Genomic DNA, 15214 nt, shown 5'->3' on the forward strand with positions numbered 1-15214 from the left:
GGATGCCCTGTTGAGGTGGCAAGCCTATCATTATTATTAGTATTACTATTATTATTTTTACTATTATTGAACCGCTATTATTATTATGATTACTATTATAATCAATTGTTTTATTATTATCATTATTGTTATAGGATGGCCGGTGAAGGTGCCAGGGCTAATATTATTATTATTATTTATATTACTATTATTGTTTATTGTTTTTATTATCATCATGTGCTGCTTTTACTTTATTATTATTACTTATTGTTTATTAATATTACTATTATTGTTATTTACTGTTCTAATGATTGTATTTATTATTGTAGGCGCCAGGCGTAACGAGCGGCAGCTGTCCCGCCCGGTTAGATAATCCGGTCTGGGACCGCGCGGTGACCTCAGCCTGACGTGCCGCTCCAGCCCTGCCCATCCTGCGATGCACCGCCGCCGCCTGCCCTGCAGTCTCTCACGGACAAAACAATACCGACACACGCCGAAGACCAGCGGTCCACCAGCCCGGTCCCGCCCGGTCCCACCCGGACACGCAGGCTTTTTCCAGAAACCGAACCCGTCGACGGCCACCTGCGACACGGTAGGAGCCTTAATGTCGGGTGTGTTTGTCGGGGGGAGGAGGAGGGAGGAGGAGGGAGGGCTCCGCTCAGCGGCATCGCGGCGCAGCCAGAAAAAAGATGCCTCGCTCGGTGGTACCGGAGGACCGGGCCCGTCGGGCCGCGGTTCCGCCTCTGAACCGTGTCTTAGCCCCCTGCGGGTCGTTGTAAGGTGTCGGTCAGAGAAAATGTCCGGGAGGAGGCTGTTTGATTTATCGCAGTGACACAAAGGCAGGGTCGCGCGGGGGTTCGGTTCGGTTCGGTTCGGCTCATCGGCGAGTTTGTTCGGTAATCTCCGGGTTAACGGGCCGAGGACTCGGTTCATATCTGGAATAAACATCAGAAACACACTGGTGGTTGATGACAGGCCGAGGCGGGGAGATGCTGCCTCACCAGCGGCCCGCACCTCCACGTAATCACCATATTGATCCGAGGACCGAGAGACAGCAGCGGGACAGAAGGACTTCCGTCAAACCCCTACAAAATAAAAGCCTGGCTCCAGCCATCAAAAAACAAGTTCTAGCCGCATCAGTAATATGAAAAAAAAAAAAAAAATCACATTTGTTATAAGCTTAAGGTCAGTTCATCAGCCTAAACTCTATATAAAGTGCAGTGCATCTGGTTAAAAGGCAGAATATAGATTTGAGGTTTTATTAAGATGCCAAGTAACCATGTTGAGTATCACTATTATCAATACACACATTGATTCCTCCTGTTGTTAAAAGCTACTAATGCATAATGTATAACGGTGTATGGGATGATTGCATTATCATCAGGCTACTTCTGAATATAAATTATTATTGGATCATTTTCCAAACATGGAGGCATTTCTTTCTACTATTTTTAATTCACATGTAAACAACATGTTTACAGTAAATTCTCTGGTGGTCTAAAATGTGATGGATCTAGTTATTCACCTTTGATATCTCATAATGCTAATCATAGTAGCAATACTGGTGATGATTAAAAAAATATTATTAAAATAAAAATAATATATAATAATAATAATATATAATAATATAATATAATGGAAATAATAATAATAATAAAAATATAATATATGATAATAATAAAATAATATATAATATAATAATAATTATTATTATTATAAAACAAATCAAAAAAGAGACGCAGAACCAGAATAAAACAAACATAAAGAAACTAAAGCAATAATAATACTCATTAATAATTCACTTTTAGTGACTGTTCACATACAAGAAGGTAGTCATAAATATATTCAAGCTGAATATAAAATGGTAAATGAAAAGGAGGCAGTTCATGATCTCTTACTGCCCTTCCCTCAAATATATTATAAAAATCTACTTTATCCCAATAAATATGGTTTTAGTTTTGGTTCAATGAAATGACCTCATTTAATATGTAGCCTGGTTTCATTCTACAAATTAGCCTCATGAGAACATGCAGCTGGTAGCAAACACTCCAAGGCTTTTATTTTGTAAGTTGTCTGCCTTTGCTTCCTGTTGTATCCCTGCTGATTCACTGATGCATATCATGCAGTGTGATAAGGGTGTCGTTATCTCCTGACCTCAACAGCCATCACACCTTAGTGTCATGGCAACAACGCTCACCTGCCAGTTTTAATAACAATAATTTCATATTGAAGGTAAATCTCTGAGTAAATAGAAAGCAGAGGTTATTTTTTCTGCATCTTTCTGTCTGCATCACGTTGAGTGTTTCAGCAGGTGAATACAGCAGCTGGTCCACTAGAAGAAAACCTGATGATCTCAGGAGGAAATCAGAGAGTTGAGTGAGTTGTTCACCTTGTGTTACTAATCGGATCTCTAATCTGATGTGTTTCTGCTGAGCCCTACTTACCTCCTGATCCTCACCCTCTGCTGACTTTCTAACCAGGTAAGAGTTGGAGTAGATGAGGCTCAGCTCTTCATGGAGGTTACAGATATTTTTATAAATATCTTAAACAGCAGCAGAAGTTTCAGGAGCAGTTAGGATTCAACATGCTTGTTGTCGGCTGTGAATAGTTGTGAAAGTTGTGTTTTGTGTGTACCAGGACCGGTTCAGGTCAGCTGGGCGCCGTGCGACCAGAAATCTGTATCCCAGTATTTATTTATTTATTTTTTCATGTGTAGTCCTTCATATGAGTTTATAGTGTTTTATATGGAAATAATACGACTTTAATCTATCTACTGTCCACTGGAATAACTTGGTGTGATTTATAATTTACTTCCTGGACTTGGTGGTCTCTAAATCACAGGTGTGTCGTACCTGGTTGGATGGTTCTGTCCAGACTCACGTCCAGCTGTTCTTCCTTCGGTCTTCACGTGTGCAGGACGTTGCCGTGTCATACGTGTTCCCATCACTGCTGTGAACACGTGTGTGGTGGAGCCGTGTGTCTGCTCAGTCATCATTATTGCTCCTCTTCGATCAACTCTTAGTGTTCTCACATGATTCCTGCTGAAGTGATATCAATCCATTGACTTCCATCTTTCATGAGTCCAGAGTTGTAACTAAAGCTGAGAGCTGATAATGGTGTTGTTTTAAAATGGCGTGTGCCGTGGTTCTCTTCTCCAAGCTGCAGCTCATCAAACCTAACAGATTACTGTGTTTAACTCTCTTGTTGTCAGAATATCTTGTTTAACTCTCGTTATGACTGACATATTATAAAATATGACAAAAACAAGATGAGGTCAAAACCTCGGATGTGGCCGGACCTTTCACTAAATGAAAGATGGCTTTTAATTTGAAATGAGTGCTTTTCATTTGAAACAGGAAGTTGTAGTGTTCAGTCGAGTAATTGTGTAACTTCAGTCACATCCAGTCAGTCGGAGGCCTGCAGAGGATGTGTGTGTTGGATGTGTGTTGGATGTGTGTTGGATGTGTGTGTGTGTTGGATGTGTGTGTGTTGGATGTATGTTGGATGTGTGTGTTTGATGTGTGTGTTTGATGTGTGTTTGATGTGTGTGTGTTTGATGTGTGTGTGTTGGATGTGTGTGTTTGATGTGTGTGTGTTGGATGCGTGTTGGATGTGTGTGTTGGATGCGTGTTGGATGTGTGTGTGTTGGATGTGTGTGTGTGTGTGTTGGATGTGTGTGTTGGATGTGTGTGTTGGATGTGTGTGTGTTGGATGTGTGTGTTTGATGTGTGTGTGTTGGATGTGTGTGTTGGATGTGTGTTGGATGTGTGTGTGTTGGATGTGTGTTGGATGTGTGTGTATTGGATGTGTGTGTGTTGGATGTGTGTTGGATGTGTGTGTGTTGGATGTGTGTTGGATGTGTGTGTGTGTTGGATGTGTGTTGGATGTGTGTGTGTTGGATGTGTGTTGGATGTGTGTTGGATGTGTGTGTGTTGGATGTGTGTGTGTTGGATGTGTGTTGGATGTGTGTTGGATGTGTGTGTGTTGGATGTGTGTTGGATGTGTGTGTGTGTTGGATGTGTGTGTGTGTTGGATGTGTGTGTTGGATGTGTGTTGGATGTGTGTGTGTGTTGGATGTGTGTTGGATGTGTGTGTTGGATGTGTGTTGGATGTGTGTGTGTTGGATGTGTGTGTTGGATGTGTGTGTGTGTTTGATGTGTGTGTTTGATGTGTGTGTGTTGGAAGTTTGTGTGTTGGATGTGTGTGTGTTTGATGTGTGTGTGTTGGATGTGTATGTTTGATGTGTGTGTGTTGGAAGTTTGTGTGTTGGATGTGTGTGTGTTTGATGTGTGTGTTGGATGTGTGTGTTTGATGTGTTTGTGTTGGATGTGTGTGTTGGATGTGTGTGTTTGATGTGTTTGTGTTGGATGTGTGTGTTTGATGTGTGTGTGCTTGATGTATGTTGGATGTGTGTGTTTGATGTGTGTTGGATGTGTGTTGGATGCGTGTGTTTGATGTGTGTGTGTTGGATGTGTGTTGGATGTGTGTGTGTTTGATGTGTGTTAGATGTGTGTGTTGGATGTGTGTGTTGGATGTGTGTGTGTTGGATGTGTGTGTGTTTGATGTGTGTGTTTGATGTGTGTGTGTTGGATGCGTGTTGGATGTGTGTGTTGGATGCGTGTTTGATGTGTGTGTTTGATGTGTGTGTGTTGGAAGTTTGTGTGTTTGATGTGTGTGTTTGATGTGTGTGTGTTGGAAGTTTGTGTGTTGGATGTGTGTGTGTTTGATGTGTGTGTGTTGGATGTGTATGTTTGATGTGTGTGTGTTGGAAGTTTGTGTGTTGGATGTGTGTGTGTTTGATGTGTGTGTTGGATGTGTGTGTTTGATGTGTTTGTGTTGGATGTGTGTGTTTGATGTGTGTGTTGGATGTGTGTGTTTGATGTGTGTGTGCTTGATGTATGTTGGATGTGTGTGTTTGATGTGTGTGTGTTGGATGTGTGTTGGATGTGTGTGTGTTTGATGTGTGTTAGATGTGTGTGTTGGATGTGTGTTGGATGTGTGTGTTTGATGTGTGTTTTGGATGTGTGTGTGTTGGATGTGTGTGTTGGATGTGTGTGTGTTGGATGTGTGTGTGTTTGATGTGTGTGTTTGATGTGTGTGTGTTGGATGCGTGTTGGATGTGTGTGTTGGATGCGTGTTTGATGTGTGTGTGTTGGATGCGTGTTGGATGTGTGTGTGTTTGATGTGTGTGTGTTGGATGTGTGTGTTGGATGTGTGTTGGATGTGTGTGTTTGATGTGTGTGTGTTGGATGTGTGTGTTGGATGTGTGTGTGTTGGATGTGTGTGTTTGATGTGTGTTGGATGTGTGTGTGTTGGATGTGTGTGTGTTGGATGTGTGTGTTGGATGTGTGTGTGTTGGATGTGTGTGTTTGATGTAAAGATGTGCTTTCATACGTATTTTTAATTTCCATCTTACGATTAACAATTTTACAAGTTACCAACTAAATAAAATATGTAATCTATATTCACTCTCAAAATATACAACTTTTTGTCAGTGTGATCTACGTTTCCATGGCAACACATGGGGTATAACTAACAACTGGAAAACAATCAGACGCCTCAATTCAATTCAGTTTTATTTATATAGCACCAAATCACAACACAGGTTATTTCATGGTACTTAACACATTAAAGTCTTTACAGCAAGACTTTACAATATTATACAGAGAAACCAACAATTCAACAATTCAATAATTCAACAATTCAACAATTCAATAATTCAACAATTCAACAATTCAACAATTTCCACATAAACTAGGAGGGAAAAACTCCTCTTTAAGGAAGAAAAACCTCCAACAGAGGGAAGAAAAACTCCCTTTAACAGGAAGAAACCTCCGACAGAACCAGGATCAGAGGTGGGCGGAGCATCTGTTAACAGAACCAGGATCAGAGGTGGGCGGAGCATCTGTTAACAGAACCAGACTCAGAGGTGGGCGGAGCATCTGTTAACAGAACCAGGATCAGAGGTGGGCGGAGCATCTGTTAACAGAACCAGGATCAGAGGTGGGCGGAGCATCTGCCTTGACCGGTTGGGGTGAGAGGAGAGCAGAGAGAGAAAAGGACAGCATAGAGATAGAAGAGGAGAACTGTTGGTGGAGACGACAATCACAGAGCAGAGACATGCAGCTCCATGACGGGACATCTGGAAAAGAAAGAACAGAAACTACACGAGCGAATGAACTGAATGGAGACAACAGATAATAAGAAGAAACTATGGGAGAGAAGAAGATGGTGAGGTATGAGTCAGTTAAAGAGTAGGAGGAAAGAAAAGAAGCTCAGCATGTAACGAGGTCCTCCAGCAGCCTCGGCCTATAACAGCATAACTAAGGGTTGGTTCAGGTCTACCTGAGCCAGCCCTAACTATAGGCTTCATCAAGAAGGAAGGTTTTGAGTCTAATCTTAAAGCTAGAGAGGGTTTCTGCCCCTCCAACACAAACTGGGAGCTGGTTCCACAGGGGAGGAGCCTGAAAACTGAAGCTCCGCCTCCCATTCTACTTCTGGAAACTCTAGGAACCACAAGTAGACCAGCGTACTGATAGAGAAGTGCTCTGCTAGGATTATATGGTTCTATAAGATCTCTAAGATATGATGGAGCCTGGTCATGTAGAGCTTTGTAAGTCATCAAGAGAATTTTAAATTCTATTCTTGATTTCACAGGAAGTCAGTGAAGAGAAGCTAAAACTGGAGAAATATGACCTCTCTTGATAAATCCCATCAGTACTCTTGCTGCAGCATTTTGGATCAGCTGCAGGTTTTTAATGAGTAATTTGGACATCCTAACAACAAGGAATTACAATAATCTAGTCTAGAAGTAACAAACGCATGAATGAGTTTTTCTGCGTCACGCTGAGGAAGGATTTTCCTGATTTTATTAATATTACGTAGATGAAAGAAGGCAGTTCTGGAGATTTGCTTTATATGGTGTCTAAAGGACAAATCCTCATCAAAGATGACTCCAAGGTTCCTCACAGTTTTGCTGGAGGCCAAGACAATATCATCTAGAGTAACTAAGTGATTACAGAAAGAGTTTCTGAGGTGTTTAGGACCAAGTACAAGAACTTCTGTTTTGTCTGAATTTAGAAGCAGGAAGTTCTTGGTCATCCAGACCTTTATGTCTTTTAGACAGGCTTCAAGTTTTACTAACTGATTAGTTTCGTCTGGTTTTATAGAAAGATATAGCTGAGTGTCATCTGCATAACAATGGAAGTTGATGCAGTGCTTCATGATGACATCTCCTAATGGAAGCATGTACAAAGTAAAAAGTATTGGGCCTAACACTGAGCCTTGTGGAACTCCATAACTAACTCTTGTTTGTCTGGAAGACTCATTGTTGACATGGACAAACTGGAATCTATCTGATAAGTAGGATTTGAACCAGTCTAATGCAGTTCCTTTAATCCTCGTAACGTCTTCTAATCTCTGTAATAAGATCGTATAATCAATCGTATCAAAAGCAGCACTGAGGTCCAGAAGAACAAGTACAGAGACAAGTCCATTATCTGAGGCTAACAAAAGGTCGTTAGTAACTTTCACCAGAGCTGTTTCTGTGCTGTGATGAACTCTAAAGACTGAACATCTTCAAACAGATCATTCCTTTGTAAATGAAAAGTTGATTTGAAACAACTTTTTCAAGGATTTTAGAAATAAATGTCAGGTTGTAAATTGGTCTGTAGTTTCATAAAACAGCTGATCAAGAGTCGTCTTTTTAAGTAAAGGTTTAATTACGGCCACTTTAAAAGCCTGCGGTACATAGCCGGTTACAATAGATAGGTTGATCTGATCTAATATGGAAGTATTAATTAAAGGGAAGACTTCCTTAAAAAGTTTAGTTGGGATGAGATCTAACAGACAGCTAGAGGATCCAGATGAAGAAATAATTCTAGTTAACTCAGAGAGCTCAACAGGAGAGAAATGTTCCAAGTTTACATCTGGTCCTACAGTTGCTTTCAGGGCTGCTGTTGCTTAGCAACACATCAGTGATGGTGTCAGGAAGGGTCGGCCCGATTCTCTCCCTGATAGTAAGAATTTTATTAGTAAAGAAGTTAATGAAGTCATTACTGCTGAGAGCTGAAGGAATAGAGGGCTCAACAGAACTGGGACTCTTTGTCAGCCTGCTACAGTGATGAAAAGAAACCTGGGGTTGTTCTTGTTGTCCTCTATTAATGATGAATAATATAAAGTTCTGGCCTTACCAAGAGCTTTCTTATATAATATTAGACTCTCCTTCCAGGCAGGTGAAACTCTTCTAAATTAGTGGAACTCCATTTCCTTTCCATCTTTCTAGTTGCTGCCTAGCAGAGCGTAGTTCTGAGTTGTACCATGGAGACAACTTCCTCTGGTTCATGACTCTCTTCTTCAGAGGGGCGACATCATCTAGAGTTGTAGCAGAGATACTGCAGTGTTTCTACCAGATGATCCACTTGTGTGGGACTAAGATCAACGTAGATGTCTTCCACTGCTTTAACACACGGCATCGAAGAGGATAAACATGTAACTGCTTCCTTAAACTTGGCCACGACATCATCTGACAGACATCTACTGTCGTGGGATTTATTCCACATGCTGTGTAGTCCATTATTGTAACTTCAGATGTTAAGAAGAAGTGGTCCGACAAAACAGGGTTTGGAGGAAATACTATTACATTTTCAGTTTCCATCCCATACAACAGAACCAGATGGAGGGTGTGGTTACCACGGTGACGGGTTTATTTACATCCTGATAAAAGCCTATAGAATCTAATAATGATCTGAAAGTAGAACTGAGGCTGTCGTTGTCCACGTCAACATGAATGTTAAAGTCTCCCACTATCATCACTTTATCTGAACTCAGCACTAAATCTGATCAAAAGTCAGAATTCAGTTAGAAACTCTGAATAAGGACCAGGTGGGAGATAAACAACAACAATACAATCCGTTTCTCTGCTTTCTAGTTTGGGTGAGAGACGAAGAGTCAGACTCTCAAATGATTTATAACTCAGTTTAGGCTTTGGATTAATTGATCAACTTGAGTGGAAGATTGCTGCCACTCCTCCTGCTCCTCCTCCTCCTCCTCCTCCTCCTTGAGATTAGAAGAAGTGTAGAGAGTTCAGAAACGTTTAATTCAGGAAGAGAAGCTGAAATAACAGAAGTAACAGGAGTCACAATGTTGGTAGACAGGAAGTGATGTAACACGCTCAGATGAGATTCCTCCAATCACAACAGCGCCCGGATGAATCAAACTTTTCCAGCTGGAGATGTTGAAGGATCTCAGTGGACTCTTACTGACTAACTGCAGCTCACGTGGAAATCTGGTACTTTTTATTGTATAATAGCAGAATAGTTTATATTAAAACATTCAAGTGTTGCTGATTCATGCAACAGTAATAAATTAATTCAATTATTTTTACCACCTTCAAAGGCCTAATTGTGTGAAACAACCTGCACACACTTTTACTTCAGTCAGACTTTGTGCTGTTTCTACTTTTAGTTTTGAGAAACATTCAACATTGTTGTCTTCCACAGCTGACTGTGTGTGTGAGTGAGTGTGTGTGTGTGTGTGTGTGTGTGTGTGAGAGTGAGTGTGTGTGTGTGTGTGTGTGTGTGTGAGTGAGTGTGAGAGTGAGTGTGTGTGTGTGTGAGAGTGAGTGTGTGTGTGTGTGTGTGTGTGTGTGTGTGTGTGTGTGTGTGTGTGTGAGAGTGAGTGTGTGTGTGTGTGTGTGTGTGTGTGTGTGTGTGTGTGTGTGTGTGTGAGAGTGAGTGTGTGAGTGTGTGTGTGTGTGAGAGTGAGTGTGTGTGTGTGTGTGTGTGTGTGTGTGTGTGTGTGTGTGTGTGTGTGTGAGTGAGTGTGAGAGTGAGTGTGTGTGTGTGTGAGAGTGAGTGTGTGAGAGTGAGTGTGTGAGAGTGAGTGTGTGTGTGTGTGTGAGTGTGTGTGTGTGTGTGAGAGTGAGTGTGTGAGAGTGAGTGTGTGTGTGTGTGTGTGTAACATCGTTGTGATAATGACACGATGACTGAATGTCCAGCTGCTGAATCAGTGTAGAGATGTGGAGGAGAGGTCAGAGGTCAGAGGTCGTTCCTTCCAACTCAGCAGTGATCGACCTCCTGTGGCACAAATTCTGATGAATCAATGAATCAGTTTAACTATCGAGTTGTTGTTGTCTCGAGGAGAGAGGAGGGAAGGAAGGAAGGAGAGAGGAGGGAAGGGAGGAAAGAGGAGGGAGGGAAGGAAAAGAGAGAGAGAGAGAGGAGAGGGGAGGGAAGGAAGGAAGGAAGGAGAGAGGAGGGAAGGGTGGAGAGAGGAGGGAAGGGAGGAAGGAGAGAAGGGAGGGAGGGAGGGAGAGAGGAGAGAAGGAAGGAAGGAAGGAGAGAGGAGGGAAGGAAGGAAGGAGAGCGGAGAGGGGAGGGAGGGAAGGAGAGAGGAGAGAAGGAAGGAAGGAAGGAGAGAGGAGAGAAGGGAGGGGAGGAGAGAGGAGGGAGGAGAGAAGGAAAGAAAGAAGGAGACAGGAGAGAAGGGAGGAAGGAGAGAGGAAAGGAGAGAGGAGTGAAGGGAGGAGAGAGGAGGGAAGGGAGGAAGGAGAGAGTAGAGAAGGAAGGAAGGAAGGAGAGAGGAGGGATGGAAGGAAGAGAGAGAGGAGAGAAGGAAGGAGGGAGGAGAGAGGCAAGGAGGGAGGAAGGAGGAGAGAGGCGAGGAGGGAGAGATGAGAGAGGAGGAAAGGAAGGAGAGAGGAGGGAAGGAAGGAGGGAGGAGAGAGAGGAGGAAGGAGGGAGGGAGGAGAGAGAGAGGAGGGAGGAGAGAGAGAGGAGGGAGGAGAGGGAGAGGAGGGAAGGAAGGAAGGGGAGGGAAAGAAGGAGAGAGGAGAGAAGGAAGGAAGGTTGAGGGAGGAGAGAGGAGGGAAGGGAGGAGGGAGGGGAGAGAGGGGAGGGAAGGAGGGAGGGAGGAGAGAGAAGAGGGAGATGAGGGACAAGGGAAGGAAGGAGGGAGGGAGGAGAGAGAGAGGGAGGGGAGGAGAGGGAGAAGGGAAGGAAGGAGGGGGAGGGAAAGAAGGAGGGAGGAGGGAAGGGGGAGAGAGGAGGGGAGGGAAGGAGGAGGGAGGAGAGGAGGGAGAAGGGAAGGAAGGAGGGAAGGGAGAGAGAGGAGGGAAAGAGGGAGAGAGAGGAGGGAGGAGAGGGAGAAGGGAAGGAAGGAGAGAGGAGGGAGAAGAGAGGGAAGGGAAGGAAGGAGAGAGGAGGGAGAAGAGAGAGGGAGGAGAGAGGGAAGGATGTAATATTGCTGAATTGAATTAGTCCTTGTAAATAAATATAACTGGGCGGGGACTTTATTCATCTACCAGCTGAGCCTTTGGTGTCAGCATGACATCATCGTGACAGGTTCCTGCTGTGTGACATCATATCTGGACCATATGGACCATAATGAGCTGAATGCAGAGCGGCTCCGTGTAACATCCTGTGAGGAGGAGGTGGATCGGGTTCTTCGGGTTCTTCGGGGAGGGTTGCGTGTTGGTGTCTGAGAGCTGTCATGGAGCGTTATTAAACTGTTATTTTCTGTGATTATCAACTGAAGTGGAGAGAAAAGGTGTTTGATTCATGCTGTTGGCGACAGCAGAGGAGTGTCAGGTGACCTGGACCCACGCAGAAGCTCCAGAACTTCACACTTTAAAATGCGCAGGCGTCCGTAACGCGTGACAGAACTTTCACTCTTTGTTTGGTGGTCTGAATGATGCTGCTGGATAGAAATGGTTTGATCCAGATGTTTCCTCCATGCTGAGCTGGCAGAGTGAAGACTGTTTTCCTGCCGGACCAGCGAGGCCTCACATTTTGCTGCGTCAACAGATAAGTGGACATCGATTTGTTGTGTTTTCCAGCTTCAGGCCGTCAGCAGATGAAAACACTTCAAAGACACATTTCAGCTGGAATCCAGCCAGCTCGTCCAATCAGAAAGGAGAATAACGTCCTTCATCTTGCAGCATCACCGTCTCTCCATCTTATCATTGTATCTTATGAAGAGGCAGCAGGAGACTTTTTGAATGACGGATTTTCAGCGTCTAAAAGCAGATGTGAAGTGAAAGTGGAAGTCTTTGATGTTTCCTCTGATGTGACCACGAGTCAGCATGTTCATGGTGTGACTTCACATTCGTGGCTTCGTCGCTGGTTTCTGGTTCCACAAAGGGAACACGTCCTGCCTGGTAACGGTGGCGCACCAGTTTCCATGTGGTTTCTTCACACCTCCTCCACAGCGCCCCCAATGGTCATCTGTGGTTCTGAGGCACAAAACAGACGCAGGATACAAGACGCAGCCATCATGCCACGTGAAGTTTAAAGCGAGTAGATCTCCGGCCCGGTGGCGGTAATCTGGTGGTAACCATGGCAACATAGTTTAAAAATAGCAGCGTGTTTGTGTCGGCTGTGTTACGTGATAGTGTCTGTCGGCAGCGAACCCAAACGAACACTCAGCAGGTAGAATCCAGCCAAGGACTTCATTGCACAAATACTGCAGTGAACAAGCAGGAAACTCAGGAACAGAGTCAGCAGGTCCAGAGGACCAAAGTCTCTCCTCATCTCCTCCGGAGTCGGGAGGGAAACTCGACAGAACTCTCTCACTGGAAACGGGTCCGGGCAGGATCGACTGTGTGGAACCCGAGGTCCTCCACAGGAGTGCCAGGACGTCGACAGGTGATCTCCGAGGATCGACGCTGAGCGGCGGGAATGCTGAAGACAGGCAGGGAGTCAGAACGGGATTCTCTCAGGACAAGTACTCAGACTGACGGGACCGGGACCGGAACCGGGACCGGGCAGGTAAACGGACGAAGTGACAGTGGGTTGACAGGAGACCGGGCTATTTAATCCAGCTGGAGGTGATCAGTGGAATGAAGTCCAGCTGCTGTGAGAGTGGGCGGAGCTCGGAGGAGGGTACTGCAGGAGAGACCAAAACAAACAGACAGGACACAGGAGGACAGGACACAGGAGGACAGGACACAGGAGGACAGGTGATCAGGGAACACAGGAAAACAGCAGGATCAGACAGGAATCCTCACAGGCTGGTTGAGATGAAACTATCTGATAGTTGTCTGTGAGAATAGTTTATTAAAGGTGGTGCTGTCGGAGAGGCGTTCAGGCCTGTTCTGGTGATCAACATTGGTTGACTTTTTAAATGGACCCATTCAGATATGGATAGTTTATGGTATCATGATCATGATCAAAGTTTTTTAATGATTGTTTTGATCAAAAATGTTTGATTTTTGTGGCAGATTTTCTCAAAAACTGAAATATTTTAGTTCTCATCTTTTTTTTAATGTATTTATTGAATTCAGAGAACCGTGGAGATAAAAGCTCATAAAAGCTCCTAAAAAGTCCTAAAAGGTTCTAAAAGGTCCTAAAAGCTGCGTATGTTTCCAGAACAGAGCGTCTGTGACTGGAATATAGAAACAAGGACGACATCAGCTGTCAAAATAAGAGCTTTAGATGCTGTTTAATTCATGTTCATTCAACACATAGACCTGCTGGATGAAACAAACAAAGAGACGTCTCTGACAACTGGACGTGTGGACAAAACTCATTTAACATCCAGTAATATGGAATCACTTCCTTTGATCACAAACATTTAATCATCATTTTAATGTGAAGAACACATTTCCCACAAACCCCGTCACTTCCTGTTTCTCCTCTTGTTCCTGTTCCTCCGGTGAACAGAGTTTTATTTGGAGATGAAAACAGGAGCAGAGACTTTCTGGTTGAAATGAGGAGTTCTTGTTGTTAATGAAGAGAGTTTAGTTTGAAAAGATTTACTTTATGTTTTAATACTTTCAGCACAGATTCTGATGACGATGTTTTTTTGCAGAAGAATTGCAGAAATTTAAAGAAATTGCAAACTAATTATTGCTATCACAATAGCATATGGATAAGGTATTATAATAATTTATTGCCCTTTCCTAGTTTTAAAGGCTGCATCACATTAAAGTGATGTCATTTCCTGAACTTACTGTTGTATTGTTTGTCTTTATACCCTCGGAGTCCTTACATCAACTCCAGTCATCCTACCGTCCCGTCTCAGGAGTGATCTGGAGCTGTTTGGGGAAACATATCTTGGTATTTGGTTTTGTCCGTATCACAAGCCTTCCATTGTGTTCTTATTGTGTCGTGTTCTTTGCAGCTGTTGGTGGTGAACTTCCCTCTGAACACAGCTCAGCGTGACCTCTTTTCTTGCTCTGCTCCCTCACTTATCTGTGTAGATCAGGGGTGGGCAATTCATTTTCCCAAAGGGCCTCATGAGAAACTGGGACTGTTGTGGAGGACCAACAGGCTGAACTCAATTCTGCTCAATATTAATTTGATCTCTTTATAAAAAGCAGTAAATTGTATGGTTTATATTAGCTGCCACTGGTAGTACTAGATGTTACAATTAGGCTGTTAAAATGTGGTGCAAGTATTTTAAAAACATCAACATGATATCACTATTCAATCAACATTCACAAATAAGATTTTGAAAATGAGCATATTTTTGCAGTATTTCAAAGACCAGCATTAAATTAACTTTATACAAAAATGGAATAAGTGCTATTGATATTTTCTTTGTAGTGTAATTACCTCATTTGTGTTTTTCAGATTTTTGTTTTTGTTCAGTGAGAGAAGGGTTAGGTGTATATATATATGTACTTATATATAAATATATATACATGTATATATATATAAGGGCTCTGCTACGTGCAAAGGCAGGACATTCAGACCACTAGCTCGCTCGGTGAGACGTTTAGGGGACGTCTGTAAATTGGGCTACTGAACATTACCTGGGTTACACATGCATGATGTTCACTTATTTACGTTTGATTCCTAATTTACCAATGACCTCACGCGGGCCGGTCAGGGACAGCCAAAGGGCCGGATGTGGCCCGCGGGCCGTACAATGCCCCGGTCTGGTGTAGATGTTTGACTTCTGGATGGTGAAAGTAAAACTATTTAACACGTTTTATTTGCTGAGTTTCAGGCAGCGATGTGAGAGAAACAGAAACCCTCAGAGGTTGGGTAGCTGTAACTTTGGCCTCGTTGTCGAGCTGAACTCGACTCGGCTGTGAGATGGTGAACGAGTGCAACGAACAAAAGCTCCTTTCATTCAGTGGGCAGAGAGAGAAGAGAACAGCAGAGAGGAGGAACCAGGGACTGATCAGAGGAGGAGGGTGATGTCGGCGTGGTGGCACAGAACAACCAATCACAACCATCAGTGATGTCATCAACCATCAGTGATGTCATCGTTGGTTTGTGATCGTTAT

At 43.5% G+C, this 15214-nt stretch overlaps 1 protein-coding gene across 1 annotated transcript in view; it reads left to right on the forward strand.

Annotated features, from left to right (window-relative positions):
* The first annotated feature begins 395 nt into the window (after positions 1-395).
* The window catches only part of rusc2 (RUN and SH3 domain containing 2), a 44175-nt gene continuing 29356 nt past the window's right edge, over positions 396-15214 (forward strand). The window contains 1 exon segment of the mRNA XM_069169382.1: positions 396-571. The gene's annotated coding sequence lies outside the window, so the exon portion shown is untranslated.

Source organism: Embiotoca jacksoni, unplaced genomic scaffold (assembly GCF_022577435.1).
Source record: "Embiotoca jacksoni isolate LCO1_2020_lvr unplaced genomic scaffold, fEmbJac1.0.p SCAF_44, whole genome shotgun sequence".
Lineage (NCBI taxonomy): Eukaryota > Metazoa > Chordata > Actinopteri > Embiotocidae > Embiotoca > Embiotoca jacksoni.